Source organism: Gorilla gorilla, chromosome 5, assembly GCF_029281585.2.
Source record: "Gorilla gorilla gorilla isolate KB3781 chromosome 5, NHGRI_mGorGor1-v2.1_pri, whole genome shotgun sequence".
In the NCBI taxonomy this organism is placed as follows: Eukaryota; Metazoa; Chordata; class Mammalia; order Primates; family Hominidae; genus Gorilla; species Gorilla gorilla.
The window spans coordinates 120,153,491-120,175,272 of record NC_073229.2 but is presented as its reverse complement, the minus strand read 5'-3'; the positions used below and the strand labels follow the sequence as shown (position 1 = coordinate 120,175,272).

The window sequence follows — 21,782 nt, the reverse complement described above, 5'->3', positions numbered from 1 at the left end:
TACTAGATGGGGAAGATACTGATGTGTAAATACATGTACAAAGTCGTGTTTTGCAAGATGGGTCACAGGAGAGAAAAACTGGGGAAAGGCATAAACCGGGAGGGACACCGGCCCAGCCTAGAGAAGAAGCAGAACAAATAAGAGATGCGGCAGCTGATGTTGAGGAAAGGGGGCGGGCAGTCACAGGTAAAGACACATGTAGGCTCAAATCTGAGAATTCTAGTGCATCAATTCCTCTTCCTTTCCCACCCTCTCATTAAACCCTTTAAACAATAGTAGAAACAAATAAAAGTGATAAAAAGGCCAAGTACAAAGAAACTGCTATAACATCAACTTCAACAAACTTGGCCATCTTCCAGTGTCTTGGTGAATGTTACCAAATCCAGGGATTCATCCTAGATTGCTCCTTGGCCTTCAATGCCCACATTCCATCATTCAAGCTCTAATAATGCTACCTCCAAAACAGGTACCTTTTTACATAGATTCCCCTCTATCCACACTGCACTGTTCTTGCCCTCCCCATCTCTTTTCTCTGAACTGTGGTATCTGGGTTTAGTCGCTCCAACCTTCTACTTGATTGCCGGGATACTACAGAGTAGGATCACCGACAAAATAAAATGCCGGCTCAACTGCCTGTCGTGAAAGGTGTTTTTTGATCTGATCCTTTTGAATGTCACATGACCTCCTACTTCTTCCTTTTCTACTTCCAGCTTTATTCTCCAAGAATATCCAGGATTGCTAGTTCTAGGAATGCACCATGGTTTTGCACTCTTATGCCTTTTCACTTGTGGAATACTAGCTAATAAGCAGTGCTCTTTTTAGACCACATGACTGCACTAGTGAGTTGATGGATAAATAAATGAATTTATTGTAGGCCTGAGTTGAAATTTTCAGTGCCTCAAATAGAATGTGTTTTGTTCTTCTAAATGGTTCTCAACTAGATGGACCATTTAAACAACTAAGCACTGGCACTTGGTTAGGCAGTGGGATAACAAAGACAATCACTTATAATCACTGCAAACAATATAGCATTCAATATTCAGAGCAAGTCAGAAATTTAAAAATTTTATATAATGTCTTAGGTCACATACATGGTATGATAAATTAGTTATCACTACTTAACATGTAATGAGAGCCTAATAAATACTTGAAACAAGAAGGAAAGAAAGTAAAAAAGCAAGCAAGAAAGAGAAGGAAAGAGATAGAAAAAAATAGTTTGAATTTAAAGTCCGAGAGATATGGGCTTCTAACATATTTTAAGCCAAGAAAGTCTTGTAGAAACACTTAATAAGAAAACCCCACATGGAAAGGAAGTATTTATTCATTTCATTACGTCTACACAACTTATTGCTCATTGCTGAATGCTTGGACTCTTGTAGATGAAGGAGACATAGTAAAGAAAAAGATAGATAAGGTGTCTGTCCTCTGCTATCTTACTGCTAGCAGAGAAGATAGATAATAAGCAACAAGAGAGATTTTCAGATGTTATAAATAATAGGAAAGTACGGGTTTGGCTACTTATGATACGGTGACTGAGGAAGCCCCTGTGAGGAGGAGGTAATGCTTGAGTTGAGACCTGGATAAATGAAGAGCAATCCAGGCACAAAAAAATCACATGCACAGGCCTGAAGTGGGAAAAAACTTTCCAAGTTCAAGAGACAGAATGAAGAAAAATGAGATAGCGGGTGCACAGTGTAAAACGAAGACAAAATAATAGGCTCAGTAGAAACTTACAGGCATTTTTATAAATTGGTGAGGAGCTAATGGAGAGTAGGTAGTATAGGTAGTAAGCACGAACGTGATTGTTTATCACCATAAACATACTCTGAGGACTGTGAAGTTCCTCCCTTGTCTCATGCCTGCATTCCACATAATTGGCACTAATTGCACTCCATTGCTTGGTTTTCACTAATGGCATATACGTGTGTGTGTGGGTGTGTGTGTACACATATATATAACTGAATGATGTTCAGTTCAATTGAATAAACATCTGCTGAGCGTAAATTATGTGCCCATCACTAAGCTTAGTGATAGAAGTACCAAAAGGAAAGTCATGCATCTACTCTTAGAGATTATTCAATGCAGAAAGAAGGGCAGGTTCACTAACATAATTTCAGAATAATACATTAAGTGCTAAGGTAGAAATATTGAAGCATTGAGGGGAGGCTTGATTATTCCAGGCTGGTTGTTTGGGGAAGGTTTCCTGGAAGAGGTGACACCTGAGTTTTGGGTTAATTAACCAGGCCAAAGAGGATATTCTGTGCAGAATGAAAGCATAAGCTAAAGAAGAGCCACATTTTCATGTAGATGGTGCAAAGAAGGTCATTCAGGTCAGTATCACCAAAGCTTAAAGTAGGAACTGGGGACCAGTGAAAAATGAGATTTGTGACATAAACAAGAACTAGATTAAGAAAGTTTTCAAAGCCATTTGAAGCTATTCAAACACTATCCTGATATCAATTAAAAGCCATTGATGGATGTTGAAGAATAGATTGGACCTAGTCAGATTTGCATTTTAAATATATCTCTGGCAGCTGGTGGGAAACATATTGGACATATTTTTCCCCAGCTACCATTCTGGAAGAGAATTGCTTTTCTAGAAATGCCAAATCTCTTCTGAATTCTTAACATTTTTTAAAAGCATAATAGAAAAAATTTAAAGGAAGTTACCCTGTATTTTCCTCATAGTCTCCCAGATTCTTTTTCAAATTCACTTTATAGTTTTAATGCATAACGGCAAAGAAGAAGAATTAAAAATGGGTTTTGGTTTGTTTTGGTTAGCCAGGTATTCTGCTAATAGAAGCCTGAGATGGCCTCAGTTTTCTAATATTACTCATGTTTCAGATTCCAAGATTGCAGTGAATTCGTCTGACCCAGATACGACAGAAGATCCTCTCTGATGAATATGTGCAACCGTTCTGAACCTCTCTTTTGAAAACTTTACTCTTCTTCTGATTTGATTCCATAATTGGAAATTAAATGGAAACTCATGCCTTCCTAAAAATGTTGTAATTACATATTTTGTATTTCTTTTACCTGAAGTTGTCTATTGTCATCTTACACATCTTACTTGTGGCAACGCTCCGAAGCATCACTCTCTGTTCAAGGCACCACACACCTGCAGTGAAGATGCAGGGATTAGGTGTATGTTTCAGGTGTCTATATTAGGCTCAAGTTAGCTCACTTGTCTGGAAACTTCTAATACCTTCAGAATCATAGCCCAGCTTAAAGTCTTAGCCAGTATTTCTGTGCACATTTCACTGGTATTACAAATCAATCACTGTCCCATTCACCTCACTCATCACTGCAGTAATTATTTTAAGAACTTGTGCTTGTGCCATTTTGTATTCACAATTAGGTATAATTGGCTAATGAAAACATGATATTGTTTACAAGTACATTTCTCTGCAGAGAAGATAAAAAGGGTCTTTTTCTCTTTTTTAACATTCAAAAAAAATTTTTTTCACACTAATGACTAATGACTAAGCATTTGCAGAGTTTTATCCAGAAAAAGATTAGTCTGAAGGGTCAATCTTTAAATTCCATTTTTGCTGCCCCTCTTTCCAGTATTTGCTGTTCCCCGACTTCATCCATATCAAAGTCATTAAATATCAATACCATCAGTTTCTTCTTTAATCCAGGCCAAATATTCTTATGCTTTCTCTTCAAAGGATCATATGCATGAATGTGTTCACTTGCTTATTTGTTCTTTCATTATTAAATGTATTTACTGAATTATTACACTTATTTCTCTCAAATCAAAGTTTGAAAGACAGTCTAGTACAATCAAAGCCCCTGGATTAGGCACCAGAAACCTGGATGCAATTCCTAGGTTTGTAACAAACTCTGTGAACCTCACAGATAATTTAGCTTCCTTAGACCTTAGTTTACTCATCTAAAAATGGGACTGATTCAATCACTACCCACTTATTTTAATTAGGTCTTCATAAGCCTCTTACAAAGGCTAATAACTGTTAACTCTCCAGAAAATAAAAAAATGCCCATACCCACATACATATAAAATTTTGCATTTTATTTCTTGGGACTCATAGAATCCTAAAACCTGTGGATAAATGTCCCAGAGATTCGCAGGCTCTTGGTTAAGAGCCATGAACTAAAAGGCCTCTAGCTTTCTAGTTTTACAGACCCTTGCTTGTCAAAGTGTGGTTTCCAGAGTAGCAGTTTACTTAAGAGTTTGTTAGAAATCTCCCATCCCAACCCAGATCTATTGAATAAGAATCTGCATTTTAAAAATATCTTCAGGTGATTCACATGGACTGTAAAGTTTGAGAAGCACAGCTATAGCTTGGTTTAAATAAATGTCATATGAAAGCAGAAAGGAAGGTGGGATGATTATTAGGATGGATTGGAGGTGCTTTCCTTTTCTTTTGTCTGCTTTGATACACCAAAATATAGACAAACCACAGCAATGGTTTTTAATCTGGGACTCAGCTTCATGGATGAACTGAAGAGCTCTCCAGTGAAAGAACCTTAAGGTTCTGTAAGGAAGAAACAATTTACATTATATTATATTTGAGTTAATAACAATCATGATTAAATGTACATGTTATGGGGAAGTTATCACCGCTAAAGGCCCTACTGACAAAATGGGAAGAAATGAAACCCAAAAAGTTAGTTTAACTAAGTAATTCTACTGATAGTCATTTATGTGAATTACTTAGCATTTATGTCTAATAATCATCTGCACCATCATGATTATGCAAACCATGAACAGACTCAATGTATCAGATTAACATTGCTCTTGGTTTTATTTAATTATAATAGCAAATTTCAGATATATATTTACTCTTCATAATTTGTTACTCTTGCAGCATGGAAATCTGCTTAGAACCTTAAAAAATTAACGCAACTATTATTTTAAAGAACATCTTGAATGAAAATTATGTTTTAAATATTAAGCTATTTAGTGTTTATATAGAATCTCTATTCTGAAGTGTAAAGGTTTTGGCTCAAAATATATAAGAAATCTAAAATCAAAAGTATTCTTTTGCAGATGGGAACTTTCATAATATTATTATTAAATATTATATTATATTTTAATTATAATACTGTATTATATTATATTAATATAATAAACATAATATATTATATTAATATAATAAATATAATATATTATATTTTAATATATTATATTTATTAGTATAATAAATATAATATTATAAACATATTTTAAATATATTATAAATATATAATATATAAATATATAATAATAAATATAATATAATATTATATTTTAATTATAATATTAAAATTAAAGTATCTTTTGAAGTTCTCCTGGGTAAATATTACATTGGTCTTCAAAACTATGGGACAGTATTTCCAAAATTACCTCTAAAAAATAGAAGAAATTAAATGTGTTGGATGCATGTATTAAGAGATAAAAGGAAATTGAATAAGATATAAGAGAAAATAAGGTTATGGGTGGCAAAGGAAGATGAGATGAAGAGTGTGAAATTCAAGTCTAAATATAGAGTGACATTTACTGTTCCAAGAAAAGAAACAGGGGAGGAAATAATTTGTTTTCAATGCATTTATGCACTTTTTTGTCATACCAATAATAGTAATTCAGTAATGCTCCCAGAATAAATAGGATCTCTTCTCTCTCTCTGACTTTGTCACTCTCTCTTCATCTCTCTTTTTTCCTCATTTCCTCTTTCCCTCCCTCCCTCTCCTCATATGTGTAATAGTGCATTTTGGTTTTATGGAGAGGACATCATCTATTACAGAAGGTAATTATATCATTTTTTTCTAATAAAGATTTCTTCTCTTTAGTAACTTCATGACCTTAAGTGAATTAATTGAATTGATGACTTTTTGTCCCTCTTTTATCAGAGCTTTTAGAAAATTGTAGCTAATTTGCCTATGTTCTCTTATTTAAATCATTTGCTTATCTCCTCTTATCCAAACAACTGGTACCTTGTAGTTCCCAAACCACTATTCTCATGCTTCTGCTTTGTAATAGGCCATTGTTCCAAAACTGATCTTTCTTACAAAGTTAAAAGTTGAAAAACGAGAGAAATCATGGCTAATTTCTTTTTTTCACCTCCAGTTAAGAACTTTGGTAGCATTCTTTGCACCTGTTAAACAAGCCCTCTGGGTTCAATGCAGGGACAAGTCTGGGGTCTGGAGAGGCATAATTTAGGGTACAAGGATGCAGGTGGTGGTCTTCTAAGCACATATTTAAATCGCCCTTATTGTAGTAAGTGTGTGATAAAGAACCATTCTGTTCCGTTGCTTCTCAAATGGATTCATGCTGGTTGATTCATTTCCTAATCTAGAGCATTTATCTCGCACTGAAATATTTACACACTAGTTCAATAGAAATTGTAAATAAAGACAATAATTTAAAAAATAATGTAAGAACGTGTACTGCTCCTTACATGAATTATACTTTATGGTCCATTTTGGTATTGCTTTATTGTTTATTTTTTCTGCTTTTTTTTCTCTGCCAGTTTGATTTCATATTGGTTATTGGATATAATTCTAAATAAAACAGGAACAGTATAAGTAGGTAATAGGGTTACAGTGCTTAACCCTAACCTCATAGGCAATTATCTTTTAGTAACAGTTATAATGATAAAATGCTCCTCTACTCCTTCTAATGATGATGTAGCTCTACCTCTTCCCAAGTTGGTACAGAGGTTGCCTCTGCTCCTGTGCCTGCTTCATCAGAAGGGTGATGTGCTGGAGGAAGGAGCCAAAAGATATGAAGATCAAGAACTAAGATGGAAATAAGAAGAGAATACTGAAAAAGTGCTACCAATGGGAAGTCAGATTGACCCTGCTTATCCAGCACTGTATAGGGCTTATATTTTCTGTCTTCTTGTTTGTCCTGTGGTTTCCCTTCCTAAGTTAAATGTCTTTATGCCTTTTATTAAATTTTGGAGGTTTTTTTTCTGAATTTAGGGTGTTTAAGTAAGTTTAGGATGAATATGTGTGTGTGTGTATTTGTGTATATATTTATGAATGTGTGTATTTATATGTAAGCATGTATATGTATATGTGCATTTGTGTGTGAGTGTATTTGTATGTGTGTTTACATATTTGCTAATTTGTATTTGTATGTACATAAGAACAAATATGTGTTTGAATTTGAGTGTGTATGAATATTTATATTTTGGTATATCAGAAGACAAATTTATGAAAGAAGACAGCTTGTCTATATAATTGTTTAGTTAGAAAAAATTAGCTTTCTAACATATTCTGTGCTATTTATACAACTGGTCTATGTCAATAAAATTTTTATGTGCCTCAGGAAAATAATTTTAGGGTGAAGGGAAATTGACCTTTGACAGTTTTCCAGGGATTTGGACAATTTTCAGCCTATATAATTAATTGTTTCTTACATGTTTTCTGGACCTGCTGTTTCAATTGAATGTGGAGTCATTTCCCTTTATAAGTAATTTTATTCTATCTGTGGATTGCTGTACCCCATTTTAATGGTGGCTCTGTCTCATCAATCATGAAAATGCTTCTATTCAATAGAAGTTCACTAACTGTTTAGCAGCTTTAGTGATCAAAAAGTTCTCAGTGAGACTTAGATGTAAGGTCTCATAAGCTGAAAAGTATTACAATTACTCTTTCTTCAGTGAAAGTCAATCCAATATATTCAAAATCTTAGAACAAAGCTTGGCAGTGGTTATGAAACTACTGATAACAAATAAGCTTTTAATATTTTTTCATACTTTCACTAGCAGAGTGGTTTGCTTTTACGCTTCCTTTCTTTTTATCTGCATAAGGTGTAATTAATTATACAGAATTTCAACTCTCATTGTAGAGAGCTGGAAACCACATGTAGTTGTTCTTAATAGCTTGGATTGTTTTCCTGGTTAGCAGCCTAGGAACTTCTTTCCGGGAATCAAAAAACCGTCATGCCGAGTTGAACAGGATGCAAATCTGGCCTGAAGTTTTCTTACAATTGCTCTAATAACACGTACTGTTCCTCTACTCCTCAGGTTGCCATTAGGAATAAAAGCATATTATCTCAGTAGGATGCTGTTATCTCTCTGGTTACACAGCCTGCCTATAGACAGGGCCAGGCTTAAATCAGGAGCCTGAAACACTGTGAGACCATGTGGATAGAGATAATAATGAAGGGACTCCAAGTTTACATAACCTGGTTAAGAACAGGGAGTTCTGAAAAGGAAATATGGGTAAATTTTACTGCCTACTTTCACGTATAGACAATGGTATTAAATTTCCCCCTACTGCAGATATTCTTAACATTAAAATTTTCAAAGTTATATTTTCAAAGAATATTTTTCAACTAGGTATCTAGGAGAGTAAAATTTAAAGAAGTAATGTACTCTAGAGTTACTCAGATATTTAATACTTAGTATACAAGCATATTTGAGTAATCCTTCCTTTCTTTTCTTTCCTTACTACTTGTCTTTCTTTCTAGTGTCCTTTACTTTATTAAAAGTTAACATGTATTATGAGAAAAAAATTACTGACTGAATAAGGTTGGAAACATAAAATTAAACAAGAACATTCATAAATTAAGTCACATAATTTAAAAATGCATATCATAGTCTCTCCGTAGTCATTAGGGATAGAAAGTTGACACTGAGCTTCCTAGCAGCCATTAAAAAGAGGCTCATTCAATAAAATCAGTAACAAAATAAGTATGACTCCTCCGGGAAACAAAGTGTGAGAAACATTTCTCCTGTAGATGATCATAAAAGGACTCTGTATTATTTAATAAACTGGATTTTTTTAAAAGTCCTATTTTAAATGTAACAGTATGTTCCACAGAGCTCAATGTAAACTGAAAATGTAACATAGGTACATCAGTTCTGCAAAAGGTGAGAATAATGCAGTCTTGGTACACAGGTCTCAAGTTTAGAATATTTAAAGGAAGAACTGCAAACTGGAAAGCCATAGGCCACATTGGCTACAGATCTTTCAGTTGTCATTTTTATTTAGTTAGTTTGAATGCCTGGGAATGAGTGTTTCTCAGACTAATTGAAGTAAAGTACTAGTTTTGTTTTAAAATTCTTCTCCATCAAGAATTTTGTAAAATATACTGAGAAATAAATTACTAGGAAAAATATATTTAAAAAGACTTAAAAGTAGAAGTAAAGTATTTAAATTTGGGGCCAATTTCCTTAGAGCAATAGTCAATTCTTCAAAATGTACTAATCAATATAACTAAGTTTTTGATGACTAGTAGATGGAGCAGGTCAAAGGTATGCTTCCTTATAAATTGCTAGGGAATAAATATTCTGTTGCTCTATTGAAGGATACACTATTTGTTAAATAATTACTGTCCAATTGTGGGCAGATAATCTTTTACTAGACCAGTTTGCTACACTGGGCCGTGATCTTGGGGGGCAGTCACCCTAACTCTACTTAAAGGTAAGTTCTCCCAGTATATGTTTACTAGTCTGACTACAATGCTTAATAGCACCAGCAAACCATGCAACCTCTCTAAATTATAGTTTTTTTATCTACTAATCTGTCTCAAAATCCTTTCCCAATAACTCTTCAAGGTTAAGTTTAGATTAAGATGATTGAATTTAATAAAGATTTCATTAATATAGATGTGTGTCAATACTTTGGAATAATGCAAAATGTTATTTACCAAAATTAGGTTGTTTACACACATACACTCAAATGTTCAAATTGCAAGGAATTAAAAATATGTGAAATAACCATCTCTAGGCACTGTTAGAAAGTGCCTAACATGTAGACCTACCTAATGGGACTTCTCTCATTCTTCCAATCATGATTTTTTAAAAATCAGGTTTCCTGAAATATGATTTGCAAACAGATTATTAACCTTTTTAAATTGGCAAGTTCTATGAATTTTGACAAAGGCCTACAAACCACCAGTGTATATCCAGATATAGCACAGTTCCACCACCTCCAAAATCTTTCTTCTTGTGATTTTAAAATCAGCCTCAACTTCCCACCCTAACCCCTCGAAACCACTGATATGTTTTCTGTTCCTACGTTTTTATTTTTTTAATGTTGTATAAATGTAATTGTGCAGCATGTAGCCTTTTGAGTGCATTTTTTCACTGGGCAGTAGTTCAATCCTTTTTATTGCTAAGTAGTATGTCATTGTATGAATATACCAGTTTGTTATTTATTCAGCAATTGATGGACACTTAGGTTGTTTCTAGTTTTTGGCAAGTATGGGTATTCATTCTCACTTAAATATTCATTATAACTTTGTATGTAGAAACACATGTTCATTCTACTTGAGTAAATACCTAGAAATTGTATTGCTGGGTCATATGATATTTGTATTTTTAACTTTATAAGGAACTATTAAACAGTTTCCAAAATTGCAGTACTATTTTGCATCCCTTCCAGCAATGTACCAGTGTTCCAACCGCTCCACATTTTCACTCGGACTTGGTAAGGTCATGATTTTGTTTGTTTGTTCTGTTTTCATTTTGCTCTAATAGATCTACAGTGATATCTTACTCTGATTTTAATTTGCTTAATTTTCTTAGTAATTACCAGTGTTGAACATCTTTTCACTACTTTTTTTGCCTACCATGTATCTCCATTGTTAAAATGTCTGTTCAAATATTTTGCAACTTGTTTTATTGGGTTATATGGTTTTGATCATTGAATTGTGAGAATTCTTTATATATCCTGCATATCAGTCCTTTATGATGTGTATTTTGTAAGTATTTTCTTCCATGTTCTGCTGTTATTGGGTGGAGTATTCTATAATTATCATTTATGTCAAACTGGTTGAGGATGTTGTTCAGGCCTTCTATATAGTTACTGATTTCGACTTGTTCTATTAACTACAGACAGAGGAGTTCTGGTCATCAGAAAAACCCATAGTTGTGGATGTATCTTTTTATCCTTTCAGTTTGATCAATTTTGCTTCTTGGATTCTAAAACTCTGTTCTTAGCTGCACCATATTTGGGATTGTTGTTGGTAAATTTATCCACTTATTGTAGAATTTGTGATCTGTGATAATATTTCCTTTCACTTCTCACCTTCATTTTGCTCTTTCCTGCACTTTCAATTTTTCTGCCATAATTATCCATCCTTTCATGCAGATTGTCCACTTTTTCCTATTAGGTTCTTTAATACATTAGTCATAGTCCCTGTTTGATAATTTCAACTCCTGGATCATCCCTAAGTCTGGTTTTGTTCATTGCTTGACTTCTTTTGACAATCGTTTTTTTTTTCCTTAAATTTTTGTATATCTTATAATTTGTCAATTAAATTTCAAATATCAAGTGCAAAATAATTGGGAATGATGCCAATCATTTATACCTAGAAACAGAGTGTACTTTTGCTATTCTAAAGCCATTCGTTTGGGGCATTGAGTTACTCTAGTCAAGAGTTGACCTTCAGGGTGCCAAAGACTTCACATTCCTCTAGCCTTGTGCTTAGGATGTGGGATGCGAGCTTGAATAGACTGGGATTTTGTGCTTTATCTGAAGTGGCAGCCAATCCCTTACTCTGCACCTGTATTACCAAGAGGCTCCCTCCTGTCCCCACCCTGCTTCCAATATTTCTCATAAGTACCTGGTGGAAGTCCACATATAAGCCCCAATGGGTGACATCAAACTACCCTTGTGTCAGGGATTACCAGATTTTCTAAACTGTCAGTCAGTCTTTGGCAATTTGTAATGATTTTAGCTTTTTACAGAATTTCTTGTTAGATAATTTAGATAATAATAATTTCTATCATCGCTTGTATGACAGCCAGGTCCTGTTCTATTCTCTGCCACATATGACACTATCCCCATGACTCATTTCTCAGTGGAGGAACCTATCATTTCCTGAAAACCTAGATATTTGTTTGCCTGGTGAACTAGGTTTTACAACAGGTTTAACAAAAGTTATGGTTTTGTAGTTCCTCTGGCTTTGTCTTGTGATGGTGGGATTGACAGTCTTTCCAGTTTGGTTCATCCTGGTTAAAAGAAGAACTCCTCCTGTTCATGAGTTTTAATTCTTGTGGAAAAAATTTTATACCACTGTGATTGAATAATTGTTAAAACAGATAACTTCTTTTCTAAGTGATTACTTCATATTATCATGGAAAGTATGATTCTAATTAGCTCTTCCGTGCTCATTATATGCTTCTTCCTGCATTACTATATAATATTCTGAAAGTTCCAAAGTTCTCCTAGTTGCTGATTATCGAATTGGATTATCTAATTGTCACTTGCTAATTGTCTATTTGGGAAATAGGCTCATTTTATTTGTTACAAACTGAAATGATTATGTCTTCTTAAATTCTTAAGTATGGAGAAGATGTAACATTTATTGAATTAGAATTTACAGTGCCAGTCAGTGTTTCAAAGATTTCTACATATTATCCAATTCCATATTCAAAATCATTAAGCAAAATTTTTATGTAATAGGAAAGAGTCTCAGATATACTAAGAAATTTGACTTTAATCTCTCAGCTAAATAGTTGATATTAAGTCTTTGTTTAATTAAAAACATTAAACATTACTCAATGTTTAATTAAGCATTCCTTTGCCATTAAAAATACTGGCCAAAACCACAGTGATTTTGCACCAGTCGAATAGTTAACTCAATAAACAGGTAAGAATTTGAACCCAGTTATATCTGGTTACAGCTCTGTGTTTTTTTTTCCCATATAACGCAGTGTTTCCATGAAGCCCTATTATAATATAGGTAAATATTTGTCTCTATTTTTCTAGAACTTCTACTTTGCCCCTTCTTCTCTTTACAGTATTTCTTTGTTTTTCTGTTGTTCGATATCTTCCTCTTTTCTTCTGCACAAGATTGCCACTGTCATACTCCAAGCAAGCCAGTCATTTCCTGACCTTCCATTTTTCCCATAAAAACATATCTGTCTTGTGTTTGATTCACTCCAACCTTTTTATTCCTTGAAATGACACACATATTTTATAAGTTCTAAGGTATTCACATGTTAATGTTGCTATTAAATAACAAGGCAATGTAGGGACAAAAAAATTACAAAAACCTGTTTTTTTTATGAAGAAAACAGCAAAACATTGGCTAATGAAAATCCAAGAATTTAGAATTCTTAAATTTCCAAAATGGCTCTGGAAAAAAAGCAGAAAAATACAGCCCTTGAAGTGAAGTGAAGACACAGCCAGCCCTTGAATAACCAACAAATAAAGAATAAAAGCCAGAGAACCCATCACTTTATCTGATCCTTCAAGTTCACTGCACAGAAGGAAAGGGCAGCTGTCCCTTAGAGACAGTCCTTTTGTTGATGTTTTTGTTGTTTTTAGAATATGAGTAAGCAATAAGAGTCAGAAGAAATTGGAAAATTTGAGAAAAGAGGAAGGGGAGAAGTACACCAGATTTCAGGGTTGGCAGCACTGGCGATAACAACAATAATGATTAGGTGGGGTGGTGACAGAAACCGCAAAGGTAGGTATGAGCAGCAGACATCTATCTGAACGCAAGAGAGAGAAAAAAAAACTATGACAAAGAAATAAAGAAGGAACATCTGTGCATCAGGGCAGAGAAAGGGACACGTATTCATCTTCAGTCTACCTCTTTGAAAAAGAAGAAAGGCGAGATGCTTTGAAATTTCTAATGCAGGGTTAGAATAGAAGTAAATTCTGTATAATATAAATCAGTGACTCCAAACCTTTTGATAATTAACCAAAGTCTTACATTTAATTTTGTGAGGCTCTCTTCAATGTCTAAAAGTATAAAAGCAATATAAAATCTTAAAGTTTGACTATAAACGCAAAATTTGAAATGTTTCAGGATGTCTCAAAACTGGGAATGAGTATCAGGATATGAATATTTACATGACTATAAGTAAAACAATGGTCATTAAGAAATTTTATAAATTATTTCAGCTATACATCTTCCATTCAGTTATTCATCATGGGACATAATTGTCTGGAATACCTGAAAGTAAATTCAACATTAACAGACACTGTTACTTTCAGTTCATCTCTACTAGCATTTATTGGATACTCACCATGCTTCAGTTGGGGAGGTAGGCACTAGGAGTACGAAGAGTAATAAGCAACAAGTTTTAATTTCAGAGTAATCCAGTCAGGGAAACATAAATATATAAGGCCAATATGATGTTGTAAAGGCATAAAATGGTACAAATAAACCTGCCATTGTGTCAATACAGAGAAAGGCATGTGTCCAAGCCTAGTGTATAGGAGATGCCTATTAGAGAAGATGACAATTATGCTCAGTCTTGAAAAAATTAAACATATTAAAGCAGCATTGCACCTTTTTCTTTTGATTATTTAGGAAAATTTGGACACCCTTCAAACTATAAAGCATTGGCGAAATATTACGGCCATGGGAAATATGTAATAACACATTTTTGCTTAATGATTTTGATTTACAATACATTATAATTACACAAAGTATATGCTTAATATATTTTGTGGTTTAGGCTCACATTTTTACTTCCTGACATAGAAATTATCAATTCTTTAACATGCCCTATGCTGTAATCTATATAGATTATAGTCAAAAATTACTAATTAAGACTCTAATATTGCAGCTTAAATACAATATATTTGCTCCAAAAGCTTCCTTCTTATTTTCTATCTTAGTGAGAGGTTCATCAATCTCAGATAACAAAAGTTTAATGCATTCCATCATTAGGAAATAGCAAGGATGAACATATATCATACCACAGATAAGAAGCCTATCCAAACAGTCACTTATTGAAGTCTTTTGTCACTATTGGGAGACAATTTTCCATGGGTCTTTCACATTTTGCACATCTTATGAAAGAATCATTGACTGCTTTTGTTTTGAACTATTTTTAAAACATGTTTGTAAAGCAGACAGCCTTGGATAGAAATAGCAACTTCTGGAACAAAGAGAGGCATGTTCATTGCCCATTATAAAGGGGTGACATTCCTTAAATTGAGGGCCTTTTTGTTGGTAATGTGTATACTTCATGTTGCCTTGTGGAAATTGGGACCCAGGGAACAGGACAAAAATGTTGATATTTTTGCTACTGCTATTGCTGTGAAAAATAAATTGTCCTTCATCTCTGACCTAGGAGTCTATTGTTTTCTACCAGCATCCATTCAACTGTGGCAGACTTTCATGTTAAGTTGTGAGCAGGGAAAAATCTCAGACCCTTCAGAGATTTTTATAACGTTAGTGATGAGGATGGGATGCTGACAAAGTCATGGCTTTCTGGAAGAGAAAAGATGAGAGCCCTGCAGGCCTATTAAATATTTCAAGTTAATTGGGTTATGCCATGAACCACCACCACATCACTTGAAACTTATAGTACATATGAAGTCTCTCTCCTTCCCTGCTCTCTGATTCCTCTCTGTCCCTGTACCACGACCTTGCTTATTTAAACAGAAACATAACTAAGGGTCCATATCCCCAATAAGTATCAAAGGATATACACACTCATCCAGGAATGTTGAAAAATTTCATGAAGATAAATATTTGAGAGAAGTCTGTAAGAATCAGTAACAAAGATGTTTGCAAATTATATGGGCCACTGGGCAATAGACAGTCCTTCACTTCTTTGCCTTTTAATGAGGAGGAATCAAGGAGGTCATTGCAAGCTAAATAACAAAAATAGGCAAAATACAGATGCCAGAATTTTCCTCTAAATGGAACGAGTTCCTTGTCTGAGAATTCCAGACTGGAATCTAGAGTCCAGTCTCAGACCTGCAGCACCGTAACAATACTAAGATTTGCACTGGGTAGGCAGAAGCTTCTACCCTCTTTCAGACAATAGTAAAGAGTAATGTGTACATATATTGAGTGTGAAAAGGGAAATCCGTAGCCAGAAACGAGGTGAATCATTAGAATTTTGGCTCACAATGGAAAGGAGGGGGTTATGGATCATACTGCTTCTCAAGGAATCATGGCAAATGCTGTGTTGACTTACAGCTAAATCTCGCCTTCATGCCAACCTTAGATCCACTTGGAAGTAATGAGAAAATCTATCAAAAGTTTTTGCAGTGGGACTTTGCTGCTATAAGGAAGCTTTACTCCTCTTGAGGAGATTTTTCTGAGACAGAAAAACTCCTGTGAAAAGCCACAGATGAGGCATTGACTAGTATTTGGGCTCTTAATGGCCTGGATTGAGTCTAGAATTCTGATAAAATTGACCCACTAGAAAATTGAGAAACAGACCCAAAGAAACCTAGGTAAATTCTTGAGGTTATCAACACTGTGCAGAGAAACTTCCCTATCCTTGATGCTGAAACTGGGAGAACTTAAGAGATATAAGATATTGTGGCAGCTAATGCCCCAAATTAAGGTGGATGCCTTAAAGTCACCATTGTGTGAGCCAAGACTGAGTCAGCCAGAGGTCACAAACCCCATACCCTAGCAAAAACAGCAATGTATCTGTGGCTTCTGAGTCAAAGGATTCCCAAGGATGAAATAGATGGTGCCAGCCACAGGAGTCCTGCTCCCAATATAGAGTATTGGGTGGACAACAATATTCTAAGTTAATTTGGTTATGCCATGAGCCACTGCAATATCATTGAAACTGGGATAGTACATATGAAGTCTCTCTCCTCCCTTGCCCTCTGATTCTTCTGTCCCCTTCTCCCATAATCTCAGCTTATTTAAAGAGAAATATGACTAGAGGTCAGGGTGTCTCTCTTCCCAATGGGTATCAAATGACATATGCACCTATCCAAGAATGTTGGGGAATTTCAGGAAAATAAGGGAATCAAACTTTTAGGATATTGGGATGTGGACACCTAAGTCATGTTTTTAACTGGATTTGTAGAAAGAGAAGATTGTCTGATTTAGCTAGTGGGGTTTAAGCAGTGTTCACAGTGAGAAAGGCAAGTTAACATCATCTCATGAATGGAGCCCTTTGGGCCAATTCCATGTACTGTTGTATTTTCTATATCTGATTATATAGTAATTAATATATTAAGTGCTTATACTTCATCATCAGTTAAGTGCCTGGGGAGATTATCACAATTGGGAAAGGCCAAATGTAGTGAAGTGCTAAATGGACACATAAATCACTTTCTGGTCTTGTTCTCTATTTCCTCCCAGATGGTCCAACAAAAACAATAAGAAGAAAAAGGGGAAAGAAAATCACAGCCTTGATTACAGACTTGAAGGGAACATGGGTGCTAAGAGATGCAGTATTTTAATACAACAGCACTATATGACCAGTGAAACAGTGTAATGAGAGCTAGAAGCTTGGAATGGATTATCACCAACTGAATCAAGTTGTTAATCCCATAATCCCAACTATTCGTGTAACTGAATCCATTGCACAGACTAAACTCTTGGTATCCTGTCTTGGACTGTGCCAATACCATCTTTTCTATACCACTGGCTTCTGAGGACAAAGATCAAGTCACAACATAGCCACAAATATACATTTGTAGTAACCTCCCACATTACTACAGGTTACTCCCAGGGGTACCAACATTCCTCTGCCATTTGCCATCAGTAGTACATAAGTCAGCATAAGTGTCCCTACTCTCCGTGGTGCAAAGCTTTCACTATACAGATGATGTCCTGTTAATCAGCCAGTTAGAAGCTTCCATTGCAATGGGAATTGACTGTGGTGTTATCACACTTCTATCAACCATGGCAGCTGATAAATTCTGACAAAATTCAGGGTTCTGATTGTCAAATAAAGTTTCTTGGGACTATATGAGCAGATTCACAATGTTTAACCCTTCTGGTAGTCAAAGAAAAACTGCTGTCTCTTCATCCCCAACAATGTTCAGGACCTTATTGGAACATTTGGGCATTGGAGATGGTGTGTTCCTCACTTGGAAATTCTACTTGGACTTCTATGTCAGCTGGTCCAAAAAATCAGCATCTTTTGAATGAAGCAGAAACCAACACACTGTGTTAGTAGGCTGTGGCCTTCTCTCTATATTTGGGGTCCCACATCCCTAATTAACCTGTGAGCTACCAGTTTCTGTGACTCATGATTTTTCTAACTGGAGCCCCAGGAAAACGTAAGCAGCTTCCATTCACAGGAGCCCTTTGGGATTTTGGACAGATCACCTCCTTAACATACAGGACGTACACGTACCAGGTACACCTCATTTGAAAAGCAGCTATTAGCTTGCTACTGGGCTCTTGTCAAAACTGAACTCCTGATCCTGAAGACCTTATGACTGTCTGGCATACTATTTCATTTTGGGGTGTACCAACTCAGATTCAATGACGAACAAAGGTAAAAAGGGGTCCTATGAACCTCGCTTATAAAATAGAAAGAGTATATTCCAGCTTGTAGCTTGCCCAGCTTTCCAGTGCCATCTCAGCTTTACATGAAAAAGTGGCTCATTCAACTGTTGCAAGTGCCTTAAATTTAACTCTCTGCCAGATCTGCCATCCCACACCAGAAAGCTCTGACCATGATTTGATCTATATTCACCTTAACAAAAGCAAAAAAACTACTGGAAATAGCAGGAGATGGTCTCAGTTTCTGCATTTCCCATGCAATACCTGTCAACACCTCCAGATGTCTTTCCCACTCCCATTTCTGTAACTCTTGCTTAACCGTTCAGTGCAGACAGACAAACACAATTAAGCTGTTGGTGAAGACAAATAGGACAAGTTGGATTGACTGCCTTCATGCAGCCTCTTCAAAACAAGGAGTACAACCAGTCACTCATACTTAACTTAGTGGGTTAAATTAATCTCAGACCCTTTAGGACCCTTGAAAGTGAGCAGGAATTGACTAGTGAAATAGCTCAGTTGGCTCTCTACAGGTCAGGGCAGTGAAACATCGTTATCACTAACACCTATGTCTTGTAGCTCATCTCATGTCAAAGATTTCCCCATTTTTCCTTGAAGCTCTCTAATCATATTACCCATGTAACTCAGACACTTTCTTCACACAACGAATGTCATGAAAACATAAAGTTGTAAAGTATTCATAAAACAGTCAACAAGTTAGGAGGTATATTTTTCCCTCTCATGTAAAAATTGAATACCTTATTTTTTTCTCTTGGTAAACCAATATTGAACATAAATTAACCAGATCCTTCATGGGCGTAAGCTATTCCTACTATAGTATAATTCAGGTACCTTCAGAAGCTGTTTGGAGCCATTATTTTTTTCAATAACATATATATTATAAACTTTACCTGGCTATAAAAGTAATTGTCCAGTCCATGTTCTGGGTCAGATGACATGTAATACGTATTATTTAAATGCTGCCATATACTTCTCCCAAATTACTTAATGAGTCTATATTTTATCATCCCAACTATATGTCATCTTCGTTTTCTATCACTGAATTGCAACTGTTCAATAAACATTCATCAGAGTAAATAAAACATAGATAATTACAAATACCTTTTAAGGTTGTCTAACTTACTAAAGTGGTTTTTAAGCTTTTGATTATAGAAAGCTATTACACATATTGTTCATAACCTCCTTCCCTGCATCCTCTGCTTGTACTTCTCTGTGAATATTCCTTGAAGATTTAAGTTTCTTAAAAGGTAAGCATTTCCTACTTACTTTAAAAGTATATACTTAGTTACATTTCCATTAAAAGATTACCCTATGACCTCCAAGGACTGAATCAACCACTGAATTTGTTAGTTTGGGACTACCTGTGTTCATACTACTAATAGGTTCCTGCATTGTCCAAAAAAAAAAAAAAAAAAAAAAAAAAACTCTGTCAGAGTTAAAATTAGTACAGAAAGCAATGGAAACTTGCTTTTTTTAAGGAACTAAATAATTTTTGTTGTCAAGCCTTAGCCACAGCATGCCTAGATCCATGTTACACAAGACAGATTTTCTTTTTTGGTCTTTTTGAGTTTTTCCTAGACACCCTTGTTTAATACCAAGGTGACATCCCTAGGTTAAAGCAGCTGGTGTCTCATCACTCCTTTCTATTGGTTCTTACTGGCTTCTCCACTTAAACTCTAAGCGGCTTGAGGTCAGAGCTTAAATCATACTTACTCTTGTGCCTGCCATCATCACTTCAGTTCTTGCCCCACAGGCTCTCAATAAAGAGAGGCTGAATTACACTCCAAAGAAACTATGTCAGGGGAGCCTTAGAAGTGTAGTTTTCCTCTCATCCAAATTTGCATCTTGATGTGCTATAAGAAGACCAATGCCTAAGATCAATGCCTCAGCTTTTGAATCGGCCACCCAGCAGAGCAAGATCACTGGTTCCCCTAGTTTACATCAGTCCAAGCACGTTTAGATAATATAGTGTTGTTCCAGAAAATGTAATGGAGATATCAAAATATGTCACCATGTTACTCTTCCTAGATGAAATGATGGTGATGAGCCACCATCACCAAGAATACAGTTTAGAGCTTATTTTTTACGCAGTAATGATGATGGTTTCCTATTGATTTAGTCATTCACTTCCATTGATCCCTTTGGCTATCAGTGAAGAGAAAGCTAAAAGTGCCAGGATTTTCATCTGTGGGCTTGAAACTTTGTGAAACAAATTTACCTTCCCTGACCACCTGAGTTATTCACAGTCTATGGAGGTAAAAATTTAAAAATAAATAAACATATGGATACGAAACCTTCTCTGTGATGACGTAAATATTGAATCAGCATGGAGATGAAACTGTAAGTGCATTTTGCTTACAGAAACTAAAATCTGTTATTTTAGGAATATTTTTCAGTCAATTGTCTATAAAAGCTTATATGGAAGTGTCCATGACATGCTATTAACATGAAAAAGCTTACACTGCATAAGTGAGGAATTTCTAATAAAAGTTATGCAAAAATGTTAAAAGATTTTTAGGTGGGCTAGTTGCAGTTTAATTTTTGAATATTTCCCAAGCTTTAACCTGAAGGTGGGAGTGAATGAAAAAGTCTGGTTGACTGATTACCTTTAACTATGATGTGTTAGAAGTCTAGGCATTGAGATAGTCCTTGAAGAAGCACAGACCTTTTATTTCATTTTATTTTCAGATTTCTTTAACATTAATACTGACTTCTCCTTTATTAACATCTTAAAATAAAAGAAGTGGAAAATGTTTTTTATTTTATAGAAAGACCAATACAGCATGGAATCGGGAGACCAGGATTTGAATTCTGTTTCTATTAACTACTTTGAAACCTTGAGCAAGTCATTAGTAGAGTAAAAGAAATGGAATGTTCTCTATATTTCTAATCAACATCTGAATTCCATGAATGTTTCTATTAAGAATGCCGAGCATTCCATTTGCAGCTAAATTAATAAAATTGAATTTTACACAATCAGTCACAGGTAAAAATCACAGAATTTAAATGTTTCTGTTAGGAATTTTAATTGTACATTAGAGTTTATGAGAGTATCACTTTATAGCATTGTTGTAAAACTTTGGTTGAATCATCATGCTTATTTTGAAATATTCATTTTACATATTTGCTCCTAAGAATGCGTTCTGCTAAATACTCCCTCCTGAATGCAAGACAGAAAGCAAAATTATGAACATTTATGTAATAATTTGATACTTCCAACTGTAATTTGGGGGTTATTTGAATTTATAAAATTTGCATTTTATAATATAGAGACATGAATTTATAAATAAAAATGAAAATACTTATAAAAATGTAATAATACATCCACCGCAATGAAAAAGAAAATACAAGAAATATATATTAAAGTATAAAAATATTGTATGTGGTTATCTCTTGACTGAATCCTCTTGCCTTCACAAGACACTAAATTGTTTAGCTCTTTATCTATTATTATAATTTTAGGTATGTGTGAGGTGTGAATATGTGTGCTTTTTTTTCAAGGTATTTTTGTAAATTTGTCTAGAATTTTATTTAGTTCAATTCATCAATTGGATTACACAAAATAGTTTGCCTCTGATGCTCAGATTTTACTAAATAAAAGGATAAAAGGCTTTATTTTAAAAAA

General features: G+C 34.8%; 1 protein-coding gene across 2 annotated transcripts in view; it reads right to left on the bottom strand.

Moving 5' to 3' along the window:
• FUT9 (fucosyltransferase 9) overlaps positions 1 to 21,782 on the bottom strand; it is a 203,386-nt gene that overhangs the window by 178,674 nt on the left and 2,930 nt on the right. The window lies entirely within an intron of this gene.